This window comes from Muscardinus avellanarius, assembly GCF_963383645.1.
Source record: "Muscardinus avellanarius genome assembly, chromosome: 4".
Lineage (NCBI taxonomy): Eukaryota > Metazoa > Chordata > Mammalia > Rodentia > Gliridae > Muscardinus > Muscardinus avellanarius.
Genome location: NC_137789.1, coordinates 36,265,573 through 36,279,311, shown reverse-complemented (window position 1 = coordinate 36,279,311; position 13,739 = coordinate 36,265,573). Strand labels below are relative to the sequence as shown.

The window sequence follows — 13,739 nt, the reverse complement described above, 5'->3', positions numbered from 1 at the left end:
TCTTCTCTAACATAAGAAAATGTTAAGTCTTACAGGCAGTTTGCTTTAGATGTGTACATATTCAACTTTTAGCAGCAACTGCTTCAACTACTTGGGTAAATTTTTGATGTAATATTTATATGTGTGTAAATTTTGGTAACCAGATAACTAACTATAGATGCAATATAATATATATACATATGTATATTTATGATAGCTAGCGTAAATTAATCATAATTTATTTTCCAGCTTATTTTGCCCATAAAACTTGTTTTCAGCTATTTTACATTATTCTAAAAGTATATTATTTCTGACATGATTTCAGCAATGTTCTACTCTGTGAAGTATACCAAAGACATAATATGTGTTCTAAAATAGATGTCAGAATCACTGAGGAATTCAGAGATGTAAATAATGTGCTGTATTTATGTGTCAATATGGATGATTCTAAGAATGTATCCTACAAAGGTATAAAGCAAAATAAAATCTGTTTTAAACAGATGGTCATAAAGGCATTCATGGAAGTGGTAATCTGTAAGATGAAACTTGAACATTAATTCAATACACACTTATTAAACATACTTTGTGTGGTACTGTTTTAGGTGCTAGATATAACCCAACTCACAAAATAGCTTTTTAATTTTGTGAACATTCTCTTGTGTATCTAATAAGTAAATAAGAAATTATTGGTGCTATGCAATAATACTTTATGTAGAATACAGTGAAATCACAAAAAGTGGTATGATTATTTCCACCAAGGTAGGACTGCATGTGAGTGAGCTCAGAAAATACTTCATAGAAATCCCTACTGTTGTGTTAAATATTAAAAGCTGAAAATGTTGGCTTCTTGTATAGACAGCATTTCAGGCAAAGAAAATACTGCCAGAGTTTTCTAATAAGTTTAGACCAAAGTAGGCACGAATGGGATTCATGAAGATTGTATAGGTTATTGAAAACATGTAAAGCAACAGGATAACAGAGTTAGTTAGGTATTTGTTTCTAGAAAGGTTACTTTGGCAGCTATGTAGCATGGAGTGATAGAAGTTAAGTCATTTATAAGGATATTGTAATACATTAGTTAAGACAGAAATGGTCTGTTAAGTTGAGATTATCAGTAGATGCAATTAATACATGAGAATGTATTTGAAGATATAGAATCTAAAAGTAAATCACTGTACATTATTAATGCAGGATGAATAAAATAATCTCAGTGATTGAAATGTTTGGATAGATTGTGGTAGATTTGGTAGGGAATATAGGCTGTAAGTGTTTAGGGGGATGTTAGGGTTCATTTTGGAGATGGGTTGAGTTTAGAGTTCATTTGATATTCAAGTATAAAGATCTAGTAGCAATTAGATGTATTAAAGTGGAACTGAGGAGAGAAGTCTGAGCTAGAGACTTAGAGTTTCAGCACTTAAACGATGCCATTGGGGTGAGTGTTATATGACGAATTTCAAGACAGCCGAGATTTAAAATTCTAGGATTGGCAAGACTTATTCACAGTTAAGAAACAGATGAAAGAATAAGATCCAACAGCTGTGTTGAAAAGAACATTTTAAGGACAATAGGATGTTAATGAAAAAGAAAATTGAATGAAGGAGAGAGCGTTTTAAGAAAGGGACAACAGAACCAAATTCTAGAGCAAAATAAATATTCTATTAAATGATAAAACTAATCAATAATACTCTTTGCCTGATTGGTTTCAATGAAGTTGTTGAAAGTGGAAGCCAAACTAAATAAGGGAGGAAAGGAAATAGAAGAAAAAGAAAATAAATAAATAAAGATGGTGATTGTATTTCTGACAGTGTTGTGGAATTAAAACTTAAAAGTAACTACCATTGGTCATGGGAGAAGGAGCTCATCAAGACTATGTAAAAGAATGCTGAGGGCTTAGCTGGATTTATAATGGCATTGGTTCTCTAAAATTGTGTGATTAGCTCAATAACACATTTTAAGCCTAATCACTTGGATCCAAGGTTGAAAGCGTATGGGCAAGGAAAGGGGTTGAGGTGATGTCTAAATGAATCGGCTGTGTGTGGGAGGGAGTGTTAGTCATTAAATCATGTTTAAATGCAGAATTTTCAATACGCTGAGAAAGGGAGGGTTCCGTGTAAGAAGTTGGACTGTGATGATATCAAAGATCAGTGAAATAAATGAGTAGATTATTATCAGAGATCGATTTAAGTTTTTAGAATTGTCAGCTGTTGGTATAATGTAAAGATAAAGTGTTTTATCTTGGGAACAGGTTTCTAGGATGGATGAAATATGCATTACAGTTTGGGAAGGCAAGAACGCAACATGCTTTGATGCTAGACTTTTAATATGTGTTGAAGTCAGCAAGAACCTAAGATTGATAGAAAATTGCCTTACATGCAGACAATATCATCAAGGAAGTATAGTGGTATAAGCATAAAGAAAACAGATTTTGCATGAGATTAGAAAAGTAAATATGAGCCAGGCGTGGTGGCATACACTTGTAATCCCAGCATTCAGGAGGCTGAGACCAGAGGATTGTGGATCGTGGACAGCCTCAGCTACTTAGTGAGGCCCTTCGCAACCTAGTGAGACCCTGTTTCAAAATAAAGAATAAAAAAATAGGGCAGGGGGTGTATCTCAGAGGTTGAATGCCCCCGAATTCCATCCCCAGAACAGGAAGAAAAAAAAAGTAAATATGTAGAAGCAGTGCTGTAGACCCAGAAAAATGCCAATAACACTTCTGAGCTTTTCTCCGTGTGTGTGCGTGTAAGATTTTGACCAGCTTTCTCTCAAAATTATTTCCAGGAGACCCAGCATTCTTATTGCGGTGTTGACTTTCATTCAGAATAAGAGGGTAAATGATCATGCTGTAATGAGGCTAAGCAGGTGTAGTATTTAAACTAACAGAATAGAATTTCAGAATCCACAGGGAAAGAGATGAGACTGTCTCTAAGCAATACAAAAAGTGTTAGGGAAAGAAGACAGATGGGAAAATATTAGGAATTAGTATCAAGAAAAGAAAGGAATGAGCTGTTTAACTTGGTGTGGTGAGATAAGGAGGAAAATAAGGAATTTAAGCTAAGCTTAGAGCAGAGAAGAAAATTTAGAAGTTCAATATGGACATTAACAAAGGAATATTCATGATAGGTATAAAGGCAGAGAGGAAGGATTTGTTTGAGGGAGTTTAAAGGTTCTGAAAAGGAGAGGATTAAATAGCAACTTTTCTTGCAAAAATTAAATGGTGTCTAGGACATATGTGAAGGGGTTAAATTTATGGAAGAAAGGAAATGTATTGACTTCAGGTATCATTAAAGATATATTCATTCAGTGCATAAATTGTGTGGTTAGAGCTACCCATCTCAATACCTTTTCTCTTTCTGTTCTGTGGAAGCTGGAGTCTGAGCTTTCTGGGTTTCTGTTGTACATCCCTGAAACCTGGACTTGATATGTATTAACCAGTAATGTATTTAGGATTCCACAAATTTACTTAAGCTTAGAAATAAGTGAAGACTAATGCATTATGTTCCAAAAGTAATATGAGCGAATAACAGAAGCTAATAAGAGGTTCAGAGAAAGAGGAAATCCTTTCAGAAGAGAAAGCAATAAATTTTATGATAATCAATTAAAAATGGATTTCATCTGTATTAGAAAAGAAAGAAGTTAAGGTTTCAAAACCAGACTGAATTTTTTAACTAATAAGAGGTAATATAAGTAATTAGCCTGTGAATGCCATTTTTAATGAACATGTTTTTCTTTATTGATACCACCTACTAGTAAAACTTCAACTTAAAATATAATAAAAATAATTTCATAAGTCTAATCATGTACCTAACACATTAGGTTAAAGGGTATATTTATATCTTAAACCACATTATAGTACCTTCAATTGTGATAGTAGGTTCAAGTACATTTATGCAATGTAATTGTACACAATAAATGGAGGAATAAAGTGGATTAATACTTTGAAGCGGCAACATATAGCATAGATAGATAGATTGATTGGTTGATGTAGCACTTGGAAATCATAATCAAGTTCATTTTACATAAGAACTGATGTGCTATATTAGTGTTTACTACATTTTTTCTTTTAGAAAATCCCAAGATTAAATTTTTTTAGATTGTCATAGAGACTATTTTAAACAGAGCTAACAATACAAATGATATTTTAAAAATACTATTTGGTAGGTTACATAAAACAACATATTACCATGTTTCTAAATTTAAGTGAAAACTACCCAAATTTTCATAATTACTTCGAGACTTGAGAGCCTGACAATGTTAGTGCTTTTGTATTATCTACTAATTTTAATCATAAAAAGTCTCAAAGTCAATAGATGTTTTGACAACCATATTTTCCACCAATTCCTTAGATAAATTATTATATTGTAATATTTCTCTAAATTATTATGTTAGGTAATTAAATTTTATTGCAATTAATTTTGTGGTAACTCAATTTTTGAAAGTATATAAAAATTACTGTCAGACTGATCCAATGTTAATTTGAAATGCTGAATAATTCAAGTTAAATAGAGTTCAAATAATATAATAAAAATAAATTGAGAATAACTGTTGTAATCATAGTACCTAATAAAATTATTACTTCCTTTCCTATTATGTTAGGTAAGAGAAAATTTCAAAATTAACACAAGTACATCTTCTTTTTAGCTTTAAAACAGTTCTATTTTATTTGCTTACTTTTGATTTATTTCACTGGATATTCTGAATGTTGCCCATTGGTATATACTGTCTTGGTTTGGTCTGCTGTTAAAATATCAAAGACTGTGTGACTTTTTTGTCTATGTTTGGGTCTGAGGAGGGAACCCAGAGGCATTCTACCTCCGAGCTACACTCCCTGACCTATTTTTATTCTTTATTTGAATCAGGGTCTCACTAAGATTTGGAGGGCCTCACTAAGTAGCTGAGGCTGTCCACGAACCGCGATCCTCTTGTCTCAGCCTCCTGAATGCTGAGATTACAAGTGTGGGCTACCTACCACGCCCAGCTGACTGTGTGACTTTTAATTAACAAAAATTTATTTTAAATAATATGGACATGAAAAAGTCTAAGATTAAGACACTGGCCAGTTCAGTGTCTGGGTAGGGCCTGCTTTCTGGGTCATGGACCACCTTCTTTTCCCTGTGTTCTAATCAGAAATGGCAAGAGGTCTCTCTTGGGCTTCTTTTATTAGGGCACTCATGCCCAGAGCTCTTACTAATCTCTCAAAGGCCCAGCCTCCTAATACTTCACTTCAGGATTTAGGATATCAATATATGAATTTGGAGTGGACATAAACATTCAAACCATAGCATGTGACGTGTTCTATTTCAACTTGTTCTTGTCAAATTTGCTTAGCAAATATGACATGTTTTGAATTACTTGTTATTTAAAGGTAAATGGAAGTAACAGTAGTTGTATGGAGAATTAAACATATTTGCTTATATGTACACATACAAATTCACGTTTAAGCTATTCTTGACATTTTTAGTCTTTTAATTGTTAATATGTTATTAATGTTAATGTACTTTCCATTCATTTTATAGATATTCTCTGTGTATTGATTGCATGCTACATTTGATAAACTCAGTATTATGATTTAAGTCTGGTGCAGTCATAAAAACCATAACCCTTTTATTTCAAAATTTTACTAAAAAATACACCACTCCATTCATGAGAAGATGTGAAGTGTCAACTCTATGTTCAGTACTGTGCTAAATATCTTAGATGTTAATTTATAAGAATATTTTAGGTAAATTTAAGACTATATATTTTATTAAAAATGTTTAACCAAGTCTCAAATTAAGTATATATATGCATATATAACATATATATAGATATCACATCTTGTGTGACAACTCTTATTGATAAAATATAATAGTTTAATTCACCAAAGCCTATACATATGTTAATAAAAGAGTTTAAAAACAGTTTGGGGAACTTGAAAGAGTAGAAATTCCTTAACCTGAAATAATTATCTAGTTGTGGAATAAATAGTTCATTAAAAATTACGTATTGTGATGCATTGTGCTTTAGTTATTTATTAACCTAAGATTATATCTGCATTGAAAGATAAATTCTAAATTTAAGATGTTACTGCTAAATTTTCAAAGTTTTATGGATTTACAATTTACTTGCAAAAATAATTCAGATTTTAAGGGTCTCAATACTTTGAGTTGCAGAAAGTGTGTTTGCCAATTTGTGTGTGCCTTTTATTTTATCTGATGATTTCACTATTCTGAAGCTTATACCTGTCATACTATAATCAGGTTTCTCTGTTTTGAAATTTTTTTAAGCATCATATAAATTTTCCATTAAGTGTTTAGTAGGTGGAAAAATAGTATTACAACTCTTGAACTCTTCAAATTATTCAATTTCCTCCTGTTAATATTTTCTAATGCTAAAGTATATTTTATGCTGGGATTATGGTCTTTATTCATATAGTAATAAAAATCTATGACAGATGCTACTAAAATCTCCTTATAAAATAGCTACATAACTAGCAAATTTGACTATGTAGTACTAAAGCCATTTCCTAGTTACATGTTAATGGCATATTAGGCTATGATACTGGTCTACACAAGAGTCATTATTCATAAAATTATTATTCTGGTGCTACTCAGATTCTACATCCTTGTTTCATTTGCTCAGCTATCAAAACATTTCTGAATTAGCCTTTTTTCTAAGGGCTGAGGCCATAATGGTGGCAAAGACATAAAAGCTCTCTCTCCTTGTAGAAAAAGGTGGAATGCCCCTGGTTTCAATCCCCAGCACCTCAAAAAAAAAAAAAGTTAATAAAAAAGATAAACAACATACCCCAAATTTAAGCTGGAATTTTAGTTGGAATTTAAGCTGAAACAATATGGCTTTGTGCCAGAACCCATGGGTCACCCTATGGAACCAGAGCTTTCCTGTGACAAAGTGAAGGGTGTAGAAATATTAAAGCCAGGAAGTGTGAGAAGGACACATTGTGCAGGGGCCAGTATGAAGGGAACAGTAAGCGAGGGCTGAAAAGAGAGCAAGAAGAGAGGTGTTTTTGTTTTTGTTTTTTCAGAAAGGGAGACTTAATGTCAATGGCGGCCAAGCAGGATCTGCTTCTGGGCTTTATTTCGGATCCTCAATGTAATGAGTATTCAAATAAAGTTAATGTTAAGTCCAGTTTCTCAAGCTTAAACTAGTCTACCATGACGCTGCTGCTTCTAATCCTCCCATTTCTTTCTCTAAGAACGAGCTTATCTCATTTTCATTCTTCTTAATTCTCAGTATTGAAGAGAAATGTTTTATGAGCTCTCCCTACACATTTAGGACATATGCCTTTGAAATCAGGGGGAGGGTTGTATTATATAACTTTAGTTACTTTTTTATATAGGCTTTTAGATGTTTAGCCAATAACAATCATCAGCAATATAATCTGGTGTCCATGCATGAGTACTATTTAAAATCCATGTATCTATCTAAACAGTTTCTTTTTTCATTGTATATAATTATTATACCTTAATGTTGATATTAATTAGATTAAAGATTTGAATGTCACTTTCTAAAACACTTAACTGACATGCATAAAATGCATTATAAAAATTGAAAATGTGCTTCTTTTAATTACTGCTACAGAAGCTTTACACATTTTATCCCAATTATAATCCAAATACATAATCATTTTCTAGAATGGTTGCTGTGGCTATATAGAGGACAGTACTATTATAAATCCTTTCTTGTTTCTTCATTAGAAACATATCACCTCTTCAATTTATAATTATAATTAAATTTATTTTCATTATTTTCCTTAATTTAAGTTTAAAAAAATCAATTTATCTAAGTTTTCTCAATTTTATTTCCAGGCACAGATTTATTATCCTATTTGACATGCTTGTTGTTTGAGATATTATCATAATTATTAATTTATGTAATTTTAATACAATAGATAATATGATTTAAATTTATATAATAAGATCTCACAGTTGTTATAAAACTATTGAAATTAAAAGTGTAGAAGTAATCAGTATGAACAATAGTCAACACCATGAGAATTTGTCTGGGGGAATTATATTGTCTAGGTTTTCTTTTTTATCAGGTACACAGCATAGATCAAACATTTTGGCCATGATTATTTTCATTTTATTTTAATACAAAGCTAATAGTATTTTTAATTGCTTAAAATTCTTCAGATAGGAAAAATATCTAGTTAACACATTTCCTAAGCAAAATGTCTGACTAATTAAGAATTTCAAAATCTCTCCAGGTAATATGGGGATAAGACATATATACAATGTAATGATATATTCTACTTTGTGAATTAATCTCCCTTAATGTAGATATTTGTCTATTAATACAGAGTAACACAGATGTAATAAAATGGCAAATAGCTTGTTAATCTAATGAATGTGACTTTATCGACAATGATGGCACCTTTCCTCAGAAGCAATTCTATTAGTAACCATTGGATCCATTCTCTGAGGGACATTTATTTTAAAGTTTATTTTGACCTCTAAAATAGGTCTTATTTTTTTCAAAGATATAGGAAGTATGCCTAACAAGTTAAGAGAAACTCAGGTATTAGAAAATAAATAGCATTATCTCCTGAACATATCACTGTACCTCAGGACAGAAAGGTCTAATATAGCAAAACAATTGCTCTTAGCTAGTCTAACAGATCCTTTTAGATCAGATCTTCCTGGGAAAATGCCCTGCCTTAATGAACTTTATAATTTGTGTCTTCTGAATCCCAGGCTTTGTCTCACCCATATGCCCTCTGTCCTCCTACCCCTCCTTCATCTTTGCTGTCATGCTGTCATTCCATTTTTCTCTTGGCCTTTTTCACACACACACACACACACACACACACACACACACACACACACACACTTTGTACACAGAATTTTAGTGAATGTAATATCTAGAGAAACAGTTTAAGAATTCTTATAGCACTTTACCTCATTTTATGAAATTAATATATTAATACAAAGCAACAAACATAAATATCATAAAACTTAAAAACCAAACATCTAGAGAGTTTTATAGTAGAAGGAATCATAAAGGGTTTCTGGTCAAAAATTATTTTACACATGAGTAATTTTATGTCTACAAGGTGAAACAAAATAGGATTTGTTAACTCAAGGTTCAAACTCAAGTCTTTTGTGTTTTTTTTTTTTTTGTCAATGTTGTTTTTAAGATTTTCTTGAATGCGTTGTATCATAAATAGACTCATTACTCAATCCTGGCAGTTACCAAACCCATCAAATACGCAGTGATAGCTGCTCACATTATGATGTCTAAGTCTTTAAGTCTTCCCACTCCCTTCCTTTTTTTTTGGATACATCATGTGCGTGTGTATTTTATGAATATGTGTAATTTTAAAATTATAGTTAAAATGTAAAATTATACTTTCTAAACTGTTGCATCATATTTATTATTTAATCTTGTTCATAATTATAAATTTCAGCCTTTTCATTTTGTATATATTTATAGTGTAAGGCCCACAGGCACACCACTTCAACCTTTATGGGTGCATATTATTCTATAGATAGACCATATTGCGGTTATCTGATCACCTTTTGTTGCACATTTTTTTAACTAGGCTTTCACAATTATCAAAAATATTACATTACTGTAATATTTATATGTATATCTTATGTGTATATCTTTGTACACTTATGTGTATGTCTATGTACACTTACGTGATCTTTGGTGAAAATCCTGGAAAGTAGTATTTCAGGATCCAAAATATGATCTTTTTTCATTCTTTTGATACAAATATGTTGTGTTTTAAGGAACTTCCTTTTTATTATACTTCAGGGGCTTAAGGAAATATTCATTTAAATGGATGTTAGTTTTTAACAGCTAATGTATGACTTTCATTCTGAAAAGTTTTTTTTTTTTTAGTTATTAGATCCTGAGGTTGCAATTAAAATATTTACTAAAATCCAGGACAATATTTTTCTGAACTGCACTGCTTTTTAAAATAAAATTATAATATAAAATATTACATATTTTATCTTGTGAGCCATTTATAACTTGTATACTTAGTTCTTTGATTATTCAAAGAAATCATTAAAGTCTATTCCACTGAATCTTAAAACCAAATACAGCCATGCTTTCTTTTCTGTAATTGTTACTGTATGTATGTATGTATGTATGTATGTATGTATGTATAGTACTGAGGATGGAACCCAGGGGCTTTTCTACCTCTATGCTATACTCCCAGACCTGTTTTATACTTTATTTGGAAACAGGGTCTCACTAATTTGCTGAGAGCCTCACTAACTACCTGAGGCTGGCTTCGAACCTATGCTTTCCTCCTGTCTCAGCCTCCCAAGTGCTGGGATTACAAGTGTCTGCCACCATGCCCGGCTATAATTGTTTCTTTAAAGTAAGCAAATAGTTGATACACTGATTATAATTTTTTTTTCTTACTGCCAAACCTCTCTCTTCTTCAAAGTGTTTATAGAGTGTGCAGCTACTCTGGGGTCCCAGCAGCTACGTGTGTGTGTGTGTGTGTGTGTGTGTGTGTGTGTGTGTGTGTGTGAGAGAGAGAGAGAGAGAGAGAGAGAGAGAGAGAGACAGAGACAGAGACAGAGACAGAGACAGAGAGAGACAGAGACAGAGACAGAGAGAAAGAGAACAAAATTTGGAAGAGCACAGTTAAGATGTTCACTGGAGAGTGCTGGAGGCACCATTGAAGGTGTCCTGCTGATCTCAGTAGTGTAATGTAAGTGGTAAAACATAAGCATCCATAGGCTTGTTTCTAACCAATATGGTTATGTTCACTTGTATTTAGGATTAGAAGTCCACCTAAAGGTGAACATGTGTATGTGTGTGTGTGTGGAGGGGGGTACTGGGGTTCCTGGAAACACTTCTACCTCCAGGGTACATTCCCAGACATATTTTATATTTTTATTTAGAAAGAGTGTCTCTTTAGCCAGCGTGGCTGGCTTTGAACCTGCATGATCCTCCTGTCTCCGCCTCCCAAGTGCGGGGATTACAAGCGTGCGCCACCGCGCCCGGCTGAACATTTTTTTAAACTTGCATGCCATAGTAAGTTTATCAATCTGACTCTAACTTTTCAGATACATTAATTCACTTTTTTTTTTAAAAGTTCAAAATAACCACAAGATTTGTTTTTTTGGTTTAAAAACAAGTAAACCCTTGTGTATGGGGGAGAGGTTCTGGGGATGGATCTGGAGCACTCCACCACTGTGATACCTGACTCCAGCCCTCAAGTAAACATCCTAAATGGTTAGTATCAAAAGAAATAGCTTATGGAATCTGTGATGTGATTTAAGAAACATATCAGGGTCAGTGAAATACTAGATTTTAAAATTAAGTGCTTGAAATGGACTGAGGACTTCTAGCTTGAGATAAGAAAGTAGTTTGAGATATTTATAAATTCTAGAACATTCTCATTTGGCCTCTTTTTGTTTTCTGCCTTAAAATTTTTCAGGTAGAAAAAAATGGCTTTCATAATTTAAAGGCATATTATGAAAACCAACAAGAAGTTTTGATAAAGTGTAATTTGTCAAGTAGAAATACTAAAATTGGTAGAAGTAGAAATGACAGCTATTTTCAGCATGATTTAAATGAACTCTACTATTTATGAAAAAAGATATTTATAAACAATAAATTATATTTTCTTAGCTAATAATTAATTTTATAATAAAGGAATTAGAGATACATATATATTAGTTTAGTACATATAACAGATGATCTGTTGGATAAGTAGACACAAACATGTCCAAATTTTTGTTGTGTGTGCAAGAAATCTGGTTGTTCCATTACCACAGTAAGCAAATTTTATTACAATATTAAAATAATTTAATATTTTATTTGATTTAAAACATATAATGGCTATTTTTAGCATAAATTATATATTCAAGTCAGATCACTAACACATCTATAAAAAACATAATTTATCAAACATAAAAAATGATCTTAGAGGTACCTAGAAAAATTTGCCTTCTAAGTCTATAACCAGCATTTCCAAAAATGTACTTAGTAAATTCTAGAACTATTTCAGCAAGAATTAATGAGTATCCTGTGGTCAAGTGATTATCTTTTATTGAAGGATTGTGGGAGTCTTATATATACAAATTTGTACTATAATTCAAAAAGAGAGAGAAGAGACAGAGAGGAGATGAAACAAAAATTCACTTATCACCTTCATGTTTTCCTTTTATGGAGTAAGCATGCATAGTAGAGCAGAGTCAAAAGTTTAGTAATGGTAAGTTTCCTCAACCAGTGAACGGCCATTCTATTTGCTTGATTCCTCTAAATTGTATTTTATTTCACAAAGGAAAAAATTAAAGCCACTTTGGATGAAATAAAATTACTATTTTCATTTTTCCCCCTTAAATAGAACAAAAGAAACAAAGAAAAAGGCCCTCGCTGGTAGAATTCTCTGTACTGGATTCCCTTATCATAGCCAGCTTTCCTCTCTCAGGAGTGTTGTCTTAAAGAGAATGGGTTACACAAATGTAGAGTAGAAGACTTCATAGGACCCAAATAATTTTGAAGCTAGGCTTATTTGGTTACTGTTTGCCCATAGATTATTCTAAAATAAAAATTTTTAAACAAATGCAAAGAAGCATTTTATTCATGAGTGTAAACATTAGGAAAATAGAACAGAAGTGTTTTGGGTAACAGCTGAGGTTTTTTAATGATACTTTGATCACTTTAGCTTTAATGTTATCATATACAGGACAAATACACATACATATAAAGGCCATATTTTCATTTTGTATAGTTGTTGGGTCACATTCTTGTAAAGGTAACTCTGACGTTAGCTTCGCAAGTTCTGAGCTAAGACCTTTCAGCCTTTTATTCTGTCTATATTACTAAGAACAAGGTGTTCTGGATTCTATGCCTTCACCCATAGGACTTTCTTGTATGACGAATCTGGGTAAAAACCCATAAAATGAATTAATTACAATTGTAGACAGCAAGTAGCTTGTTCTGTTTTCCTTCATTTTTCTTTCTCTTTAGAAAATACCAATTTATACTGAGGCTTTTGGTGGTTTTGTTCTATAAGAACACATAAGGTCATACACTTTCATCATATTAGCAAGTTTGCTGACTTGGTGGCAGAAAGTAAAGTCCACTGTAAAGGCATCTGAATGCTTTATAGGAGAGTTACCTGCTGTGTACAGACGCAACCTAAAAGTTTGCTCTGAGCTCTGAGAGAACTCATAGGCTATCTTTAAATGGATACTAAAAGATAAAGGTAAGTCAACTGGTTATATATAAGAATCCTTGGAGGCTACAAAGTATACAGGTGCCTGGATCTCTTTGCCAGGGTTTGATTGAGTTTACAAACACACACACACACACACACACACACACACACACACACACACACACACTCACACACACACTCCTAAGGCAAGTTTAATGTGCCATGACTGAGATCTCCTAGGAGAATTTAAAGTTATAAGTTAAAAGTATATTTACTGAAGTTTGTTGACTGAAGTGGTCCATTTAAATCTCATTGCTTATGGTATAATCAGAAATTTTCTTTTTGGGCACAGGCTATAATGATGATTAGGTCTGGAGATGAGAGATCTGTTTGAGATTGGAACATCATTGATATATATATTTGCATCATCACTTATAGGGAAAATATGGATTAATCTTAAACCTCCTAGAAGTCTGTTAAATATAAATTGTATTACATTAATTTGATTCTAGCTTATTTTAAAATCATTACTAAGGAGAAAGGCATTATGCAAGCAATAATACACCAACATGCCAAAGGCCAAATCCTGTAGCCATGCTTATTGTGTAAATAAGTTTTTATTGTG

The 13,739-nt window shown here is 32.3% G+C and overlaps 1 protein-coding gene across 27 annotated transcripts in view; it reads left to right on the top strand.

Annotated features, from left to right (window-relative positions):
• RIMS2 (regulating synaptic membrane exocytosis 2) overlaps positions 1 to 13,739 on the top strand; it is a gene marked incomplete at both ends in the record, with an annotated part of 576,294 nt that overhangs the window by 404,415 nt on the left and 158,140 nt on the right. The gene's annotated exons all lie outside the window — the stretch shown is intronic.